This window comes from Ursus arctos, unplaced genomic scaffold, assembly GCF_023065955.2.
Source record: "Ursus arctos isolate Adak ecotype North America unplaced genomic scaffold, UrsArc2.0 scaffold_32, whole genome shotgun sequence".
Lineage (NCBI taxonomy): Eukaryota > Metazoa > Chordata > Mammalia > Carnivora > Ursidae > Ursus > Ursus arctos.
The window spans coordinates 8,650,073-8,660,073 of NW_026623008.1; positions in this window are offsets into that span (position 1 = coordinate 8,650,073).

Consider the following 10,001-nt stretch of genomic DNA (forward strand, 5'->3'; position numbering starts at 1 on the left):
CAACTTCCTGACTGTGACCTTGGGCGTGTCACCTAACTCCTGCAGCTTGGCTTGACCCTCTGTCAAGGGTGACAATACCAGCGGGAGGTGGGGAGGCTTACCCTAACTGGTAAGGCACAACTGTTGTCATCAGCTGTTCAAGCCCCCCGCCCCATCCCGTCATAAGATCAGTGCTGTCTGGACCGGGCACAGTGCCCTGCCCTCCCTGAATTCATGCTTCCTCGGCACACCTTCCCCGGGGAGGAGGAGCTATGGAGTATGAGTAAATGGGGTTAAAGCCTTGCTCCCCCAGTTGCTCTGGGGGGCTGTTGCTGAGAGCAGGTGGCTGGCGGAGCAGTCCTGTCATTGGGATCTGCCCACAGCGAGGAAGACGGGTGGCAGGGTCAGCCACAGGACCGTGGGTGACCAGAGCCTTCCCCACGACTAGCGTCTCAGGTATGTGAGGGCGGTTGGCTAGGCTGTGCAGGAAGTCCTGAGGGGAAGCCAGCCTCCACGGGACCGTGCTGTGGCCAGCGGGGGTGGCAAGAGGTTGGGCCTCACTGGACGCCCAGTGGTGGCTTGGGTGGCCTTTGGGGACATCCCCCTGTCGTGGCACTGGGCTGAGCCCTGACCGCAAGTTACTCTGTCTGGCTGGAAGTGGGCTTCTCTCTCCATCCCCAGAAGCCCCCGGCAGTCCTCTCTGCCTTCTGGCAGGGCAGCCCAGAGCATCCAGGCACTGTAGGCTCTGGCTCCCAAGGGGAAGGGACAGTTCTCAGCCAGCCAGGGCTGCGGACCCATGGGATCTCAGCTGGAAAAGAAGGGGAGAGGAAAGACTGAGAATTTCCCAGATCTCAGAGATGGTATGCGGGGGATCTTGCCTGCCCTCAGGGCTGGGGGAGTCAGAAAACCCCAGCTCAGAGGGCAACCCCTCCTTCCCACTCCCAACAAATTCCGGCAGCCTTCCCGATCCCGTCTGCTGGGAGAGGAAGGAGCAGCTCGAGAGAACACCCTCCCGTGTCGGCGGGGTCTGTGCCAGCTAAGGGGACAGAGCACCGGGCCTGGAGCCTTAGGCCTGGGGTTCAGGGCAAGTCAGTGGGCCCCGGAGCCCCAGCTTCCTCATGTAGGATGGGCATTCTCATGCTGCCTCCTTCTGAGGGCGCTTTGAGGACTGACCGAGATGCTAAGTTAATGAGATTCACAGTGTGGCAGCGGGCACTCAGTAAGAACTTACTCAACGTCAGCTCCTGTGACTGAAAACGGGGGCCAGTATGTGTCCTGCAAGGTCGGGGGCCTGTCTCTGGGGAGGTCTACCCCACCAGGCCTCAAACACAGTAAGGAATGAGGGAGGGAAGGGGAAAGTGCTAGGTAATTTCTCTGGTAAATGGTTCGTAAAGGGCCCTGCCTGGCCCCGTGTCCCTGCCGCAGTGGCCCCCCCATCGGCCTGCATGCCTGGGACAGCTGGGTGGCCGGCTGAGAACAACATGGTTGGGCTGACCCAAGGCCTGGAAACCACTCAGGCCCTTCCAGGAATCCTTGGGTCAGACTTCGGGGTGCGGGGCAGGGTGACACAGCATAAGAAGAGAGCGGCTGTGGGCGTGAGGTGACGCAAGCCTCCATCCATCTCCTTCAGTGATGAGCCTTTCTCCTGTCTTCCCTTCAGGAACTGTTGTCCAGACTTTTCCTTGGTCTCCCTGCCTGGCCCCACGCACTCCAGGCCCCACCCCCTCTCCAACTCTGGAAGCCATCCCTCCCTGGGCCACCTTGTTGGCCTTCATCTCCCCATGTCTCTTGACCAGGGCCAGGTGGGCTCATCGGATCTTCTCCCCTTGCTGGGCTGGGGCTTTCTGAGGGTCAGGGGTCCCTGGGAGCTGCTCATCCTTGTTGGTCCCAGCTTGTCAGTACACTTGGAGGACATGGTGGCCACCAGCATCGGGAAGAGCCAGGATCACCCCTGGGTCCACAAAGTGGGTTCACTGGTGGCCCCAAAGACGTATCTTCCCAGAACCTCAGAATGTGGCCTTATTTGGGGTAAGGGTCTTTGCTGATATAATGAAGGTAAGGTTCTTGAGATGAGATCATCCTGGATGAGGGAGGGCCTTAACTGCAGGGGTGGGTGTCCTTGTAAGAGAAAAGGCAGCACACAGACACATGGGGGGGGGGAATGTGACAATGGGGGGGGAGACAGGAGTGACCCCTGTACAAGCTGAGGAGCCCAGGATTGCTGGTGGCCACCAGGAGCTGGGAGAGGGGCCCAGAACAAATTCTCTCTCAGAGCCTCCAGAAAGAACCAACCCTGTGGCACCTTGATTTTGGACTTCTGGCTTCCAGACCCATGAGCGAATCCATCTCAGTTGCTTCAGGTCACCCTGTCTGTGGTGACCATGGCTGCCCTGGAAAACCAACATGGTTCCCGAGGAGCTGGCGGTGAGTGAGGCCCGGCCCTTGTGCTGGGCGGGCCCTCGTGGCGGCTGCTCACAGGCAAGCTCCCGGCCACGGCTGGGTTCTTCACTTCAGGAATTGATTTGTGTGGGAAAGCAAAAGCCTCAGTGTGACGGGCTGAGCGCACCCCCACCCCCATTTGAATGCTGAGACTGTAACCCCAGCACCTCAGAAGGTAACCGAATTAGGAGATAAGGTCTTTGAAAAGATGATGAAGTTCTTTACAATTCGGTGTGACCGGTGTCCTTCTAAAAAGGGGAAATTTGGACTCAGAGAGGCCCACGCTCGGAGGAGAGGCCATGTGAGGACACGGCAAGATGGCCACCTCCACGCCACGGACAGGGACCTCAGAGGGAGCCACCCCCCTCGGCCTCGGACTTGCAGCCTCCAGACTCTGACACAACACACTTGTGGGTGTAAACCACACGGTGTGTGGCGCTTGGGGAGCGCGGCCCTGGCACACTGATCCCCCTGGGGCACACTCCCCCTCTCCCCCACACACACTCGGCATCTTCCCATGTGCGTGTGTGCGCGCGTACACACACACACACACACACACACACACGTGCTGCAGGAGGCCCTGTCATTGTCACTGTGGCCCCAACACTTAGTCATTTAACAACCCACAGGTTTGCGTTGCTTTCATGGAAGCCAACGCTTGGCTTTTCTTTTGCCGAAAGCTTCTCACTCAATTTCTCTCGGTCTCACTTTTCATTCTGACTGGGAAGGATTTTTTTTCAGTCTCTCTCTCTTGTGGTTTTGACTGCGCCCCTGGCTGCAGCTCCGACCCCACACCTCAGGGCTTAGCTCTTGCCTCTCCGATGTGTCCACTGTGGGGGGGCTGGGCTCTGCTTGCCGCCCCAGGTGCCCAGCCGTTTGCAAAGTGGAAGGTGGGGGAGGGAGGAGTGCGGGGGAAGGACGTGTGTGGGTGAGAAGTGAGCTCACAGCGGGGCTGGGGTTGTAGACCGACCCCAAGGGCACGAGAGCGTGTCATGCACCTCGTCAGCTGGGAGTTTCTGTGAGCAGTTCGAGAAGTGTTGGGGCACAGAGAATCCTGACGTGGTAGCTAGAGCCCCTTCAGGGACTTGGGGTCACCAGCTGATCACAGAGCTTTCCCCGGGGAGGGGGTGCTGACACCTGCTTGGCCCAGCTGTGCTGCCCCTCCCCCCGCCACCGGGCTTGGGGTTCTCCACCCCCTTCCTTCAGCCGCCCTCCAGTGCAGCTCTGGCATTGCTAACAGAGTGACTCTGGGCAAGGCACTCCGTGCCCTCGGTCACTCGGAGTTGTTAAGCATGGAAAGTCTTAGAACCATCCTTGAGAGAAAGCAGCCCCTTCCTGCTTTGAGACTCTTCAGACCGCAAATCCCATGACTCCCCTCTTCCTTTCCAGATTATTTGGGGCTGGGGGAGGGGCCACAGAGAGGGGTTGTTCATCACTGGAATAGCACAAAATTGTGGGGTTTTTTTCTTCTTTCAGATGTGACATTGGACAGCCTCTCAACTCAGTCTCGTATCCATGGCTATTGTCATGCCTGCCTTGTGGGATACGGGGAAGAATGAACAAGCCCATGTGGGTAAGGACTGTTACAGACTGAGTTGGGTTCCCCCCAAAATCCGTATGTTGAGGCCCTAACCCCCAACGTGACTGCATGTGAAGACAGAGCCTCTAGGGAAGTAAGGTTAAATGAGGTCCTCAGAGCCCCAATCCAACAGGGGGTCTTAAAGGAAAAGGACACCAGGCTGTGCACACCCAGGAACAAGGTCGTGTGGGGACCCCGAGAAGGCGCTGTCTGCAAGCCCAGGAGCGAGGCCTCAGGAGAACCCACCCGTGCTCACAGGGATCTTGGGCTCCCAGCCTCCGGGACTGGGAGAAGTAAGTGTGTGACCTTGAAGCCCCCCCCCCCCCCCCCCCCCGTCTGTGGGAGTCTGTTACCACAGCAACAGCGGGCTGCTGGAGGGGCTCCCTTGATGCCCGGCAGGCACACAGCCCCCCCACCCCTCGGTACCTGGGAGTGGATATTGTTGTGGGGAGGTCATTCTCCCTGCTGTCCCTACACATCTTAGGTCAGCTTTTGTCCTGGCGCATCTGTTGGCACAGCCCACAGCCGTGGGACCTCGCGCCTGTCTCCCTGTGGGTCAGAGAACGGGTCATAAAAATAATGTTACTTTGGGGCAAAGGATGAGTCTTAGGAGATGGGGCGGGGGGTCTCCTAAACCATGAACCAGACAACCGTATGCTCAGCACTCACCTGGGCGGGTGCCTCATCACCTGCGGGACTTGAGGGCCAGGGGACCATTCAAACACGAGGCTCAGGCCGCCCGCGCCGCCGAGAGTAGCAAGCCATTTAAAAGCCCTCTGGGCTCCTTGTCTCTAGCAACTGAATCAATGGAAGGCCGGCAGTCCAGACTGTCGGACAATTATTATTACTAACTCAGGGGGGCTGCCTTATATCGATAAATACTTATGGTGCCAAGTCCGGGCGGGGGGGAGGCATTGAAGAAATTAGGCAAAACTCCCTGTCCTTGGGGGAGCTTGCCTTCCAGTGGGGGTCCCGAGACTGCTCCCGCCTGGAACCCAGGGGCCCCGGGGGCCTGCAGGGAGACTGGGGGCCTCCCGTGTACTAGATGGTCACACATTTGCATATTTACAATAGATCCCTGTCTTTGTAGTAGCTGGGCAATGAATATTCTAGAGCTTCCTGTGGTCCAGCTCTACAGGAAGACTTATCAGCTCCTTTCATCTTGGCAGGGCCCTGTGAAGTGGGGGAAGCCGGTCGGGGAGGTTAACCAGCTCGCGCCAGCTTGCTCAGCTGGGGCAGGGACAGCGGCGATTTGAACCCAGCTTTGTCTGACTTGCCCAAACTGTTTTTTTTTTTTTAAACGACACCTCCAATATTCCATTTTATTAACGCAACGGTATTTTTTGTTTTGTTTTGTTTTTTTGTTTTTAATTTGCAGCACAGATCACATGAGAGAGTTTTCTGCGTGCTGTTCATTTTACTGAGTCCGGAGAAGGTGACAGGGACGCAGCTGCTGCAAGGAAAAGCTGCCTTGGCCCCTGGGCTCTTGCAGGGCTGAGCTCCCACACAGGGGCCCCGGGGGCTGAGCTCTGCCTGACCTGGTCATTTTGAAATCAGGGGCCCCTCCTGGGAAGGATGCAGGCTGAGGAGAGCTGCTAGGCAGGCTTAAAAATCAGGGCTTGAGATGACTCATCTGTGGCTATTTATTACCGACCTACATTTCTCGGTCTGATTGGGCTGCTCGAGGGCCAAGCCTCCTTCTTTCTGGGTGCTGACTAAGCAACCCAGGGTCCTGCCCGCCTATGGCCTCATCTGGAGCTCACTCTCCTCGCCCTCAGCAACACGCGGGCCCCGTGGGGCCGCTGGAAGTTCCCCCTAACTGCCCTCACTGAGGTCTTCCCAGCAGCCCCACTCTCTGTGGGTTCCTGTTCTTTCTCCCCACAGTTCTCAGCTTCTTTGTCATCTCCTCAGGGAAGCCCTCTCTGACCACCACGCCCACCCTGTCGCGATCTGCTTAGGTGGCCTGTAGAGAGCAAGATGGAGTCACTCATGCCAAGCAGGGGCCTGTGTCAAGCAATGTCCCCGGCAGTGAAGGGGGCTGCAGCTGCCAGATCTCACTGAGACCCACACCAGCTGAGGACGCTCCAGAACTGATAACCAACAGAAGCAGACCGGGTCTGCAGGGGCCCGAGACGGATTCAACCCCTTTAGAAAGGGGAGGAGGTTTGCAGCAAACTGCACGACCCCTCTCGGTCTGATGGCCTCAAGAAGGCAGCCGCACCCAAGGCTCTGCCCGATGGATCTCCGAACAGAACCGAGAGCCTTCCCCGCTTGGACATAAGCAGCAGTGAGTGCCGAGAGCTGCCCCGGGCCGGACCGAGGCCTCAGCTCAAGCGGGCGCCCACAGCTTGACTTCGCGTCTGGTTCGTTACCTTCCTACGCCCTCTGCTCTCCAGTTTGTTATGTGGCTTGTCTTGTGTTCTGCTCGTGTGCCCTGTGAGAAGCCAAGTTAATCAGGAGGTGAAATGTCATTGACTTTGGAATCCTGGACCTGCTTCCTAATTATGTTACCCCTGCTTTATGATTGAATAAAGGCCACATCGTGGAAAGACACGGCTCGTGAGTGCGCGTTGACCGCGGGCTCGGGACGGTTGGCGGGCCTGCAGGATTCCATGTCATTGACTCACCGTGTGTTAGAAAATTTAGAAGAATCCGAAAAGAGTGCTAGAATCTTGCTTGAATTGCTGGTAACGGAACTAAAAATAATAAATTGGGGAACAAATCGATATGAATATAGACTTTGCAGGCACCTCACTGGGGTGGGCAGGGGAAGCCGAGACGGGCTCTCTGCAGGGAGCAGTTGCAGCGGAGGCCCCTCCAGGGCTCACCCCTTTGCATGCCAGGCAGGAGGTGGAACTAGCTAGAGTCGAGACCATGGGAGATTGCCTCGGAAAGGCACTCGGAGGGCTAAGAAAGTTAACCGATTTGGGAGAATTGCAAAGATACAAGCCACTGCTGGCCAAATGAATCTATAACTTGGCAGAAAGACACAAAAACTGTGGACAAATCTGTACAAATATCCTAGCTATCCGTGGAAAATAGAGCTCTGTGTAGTTAAGAAATTGTATACAGCAGCTGCTAGCTTACAAAAAAGGAAGATGTGGGCACTAGTTAAATGCCTAAGAAAGATGGTGAAGAGGGCCAAGAGGCCTGACACCAGACTTTGTGTAGAAGACCCCCATCCTAGGACCCAGGAGACTATGATCACCCCTGGTGGGGGAGGGTTATCAAAGCAAACCTAGAGGCACCTGGGTGGCTTGGTGGTGAAGTGTCTGCCTTTGGCTCAGGTCCTGATCCTGGGAGTCCGCATCAGGCTCCTTGCTCAGCGGCGAGTCTGCTTCTCCCTCTGCCTCCTGTTCCCCCTGCTCTTCTCTCTCTCTCTCTGTCAAATAAATAAATAAATTTTAAGAAAGAGGGAGAGAGAGGAGCAGGAATACTGACAAAGGGAACAAGGGAAATTTACTAAAACTTCTTTTACAAAAACTCGAGGACCTGGGGTGGATAGGCCGGGCCACCAAAACCAGGGATGACAGGTCATATATGCAAGTAGCACTGAGAACAGGAAAAGCAATAGTAACAGACACATTTTTAGTAGCTACAGGATCCCAAATATCATTATTCAAGAGAGGGGTGCCTGGCTGGCTCAGTCAGTGGAGTGCATGACTCGATCTAGGGCTTGCGAGTTCGAGCCCCACAGTGGGCATAGAGATTACTAAAAATAAACTAAAAAAAAAAAAAAAAAAAGATCTACTAAAGGAAAAACTATAAACGTTGAAGAATTAGGAGGAAAAATAACCAAGGGAATACCATAGAAATAGGAGTGTTAAGATGCGATAGAGAACCCCTAGGACGTAGACTTGTGGCTGCCGTGCTGTTAGAAAATACCATAGGAATGGATCTAATCCCCAAATTATATGAGGAATGAATGCCACGAAAAAGAAATAAAAAATATGAAGGCAATCATTAGGGGCTCCTGGGTAGCTCAGTCCGTTGAGCGTCCGACTCTTGGTTTCAGCTCAGGTCATGATCTCAGGGTCATGGGATCGAGCCCTGCATGGGGCTCCACATTCAGTGGGGAGTCTGTTTGAGATTCTCCTTCTCCCTCTGCCCCTCCCCCCTCTCATGTGCAAGCTCTCTCTCTCAAATAAGCAAATTAAAAAAAAAAAAAAAGGCAGCCTTAGCACCAGTAAAGATAGACCCCCATAGAGTATCTTTTGCTAAACAATGCCCATTAAAAGGGGGACATAAGGAAATAACAGAAAAGATCATGGGATTATTATAAAAGGTGTAATCATTCAGGGATGTCATCCAGTTTTAATTGTCCCATATGGCCAGTGTTGAAATCTAGTGGACAATATAGGCTAACGGTGAATTGTAGAAATCTAAATAAAACATCACCAAAATTAATGGGGGCGTTGCCTGACACAGAAGAAGTAATTAATAAGATAACTAGTTATAATGGAAAATATTATATGACTATAGATGCGACAGACATGTTCTTTGCAATACCTATTACAGGGGAAAGCCAGAATGCACCACACTCTCATGGGAAGGAAAACAAGATCAATTTGTAAGGCTGTCCCCGGGATATTTAAATAACCCAGTATTAGCACACACTATACCGTCCACTCGCACAGATCCATCCTGGGACAAATCTCTAGTAATATCTTACACTGATGACATAATAATGACAGATAATTACAACGAGCCGTCCCGACAAGAAAAGGAAGGGCTAACCCAGCATCTAAGGGAAGAGGGATGGACTGTTAATGACGAGAAAACATCAGGTCCAGACACCCACTGCAAATTTCTAGGAATTCAGTGCTCTCCGGAAGGAAGGAAGGAAGGAAGGAAGGAAGGAAGGAAGGAAGGAAGGAAGGAAGGAAAAGAAGGAAGGAAGGAAGGAAGGAAGGAAACAGATAAAGTAATAGATAAAATACAAGCAATGGGACCACCTAAAGATAAGACAGAGGCACAAAGACTTATAGGCTTATTTCGCTTTCAGAGACAGCACTATGCCGTACTTAAATGTAATTTTAAAGCCCATATATAAAATAACTACAAAAGCATAGGATTTTGAATGGATAGAACAACAACTGGCATTAGATACATTGAAAGATTTTATTACAACATTTCAAGGGCACCTGGCTGGCTCAGTAGGTGGAGCATGTGACTCTCGATTTCAAGGTTGTGGGTTCGAGCCCCAAGTTGGGTGTAGACATTAGCTAGAATAAAATCTTAAAAAAATTTAAAAAATATATACTATCCAGAACCAGGAGAACCATTAAGAATAGAAATACTGGGGCGCCTGGGTGGCTCAGTCGTTAAGCGTCTGCCTTCGGCTCAGGGCGTGATCCCGGCGTTCTGGGATCGAGCCCCACATCAGGCTCCTCTGCTGTGAGCCTGCTTCTTCCTCTCCCACTCCCCCTGCTTGTGTTCCCTCTCTCGCTGGCTGTCTCTATCAAATGAATAAATAAAATCAAAAAAAAAAAAAAAGAATAGAAATACTGATGAGCGGGGGTGCCCTGGCTGGCTCAGTCGGTGAAGCATGCGACTGTTGATCTCGGGGTCATGAGTTCGAGCCCCACATTGGATGTAGAGATTACTTAAAAATAAACTCTTAATAAATAAGTAAAAATAAGACAGGACAAGGAAGGATGGAGACACACGTTGCCACGAAAAATCTCAAAAAGAGATAGGGATGGAAAATGGGAGTTACCTAAAATACCACCATTGAAATCAAAAAAGAAAGGAGACCAATATCACATAAATAAGGAAACAACAGAAGTTCTAAAACCCCACCTATAATTATGGAAATACATAAACAGAAAGGACCTGTAGAACACACGCCTCGTATCAATGAGTCACGGAAAGAAATCTTCAGGTTACTTGGCAGGATATACAAAGAGCATCACAAGGATGTGTCCCATGTGAGCAGAGGTTCGAGAAATACAGGTACACTGCACCCATAGACACACGCAAGCCCGCCACGTTTAATTCTACG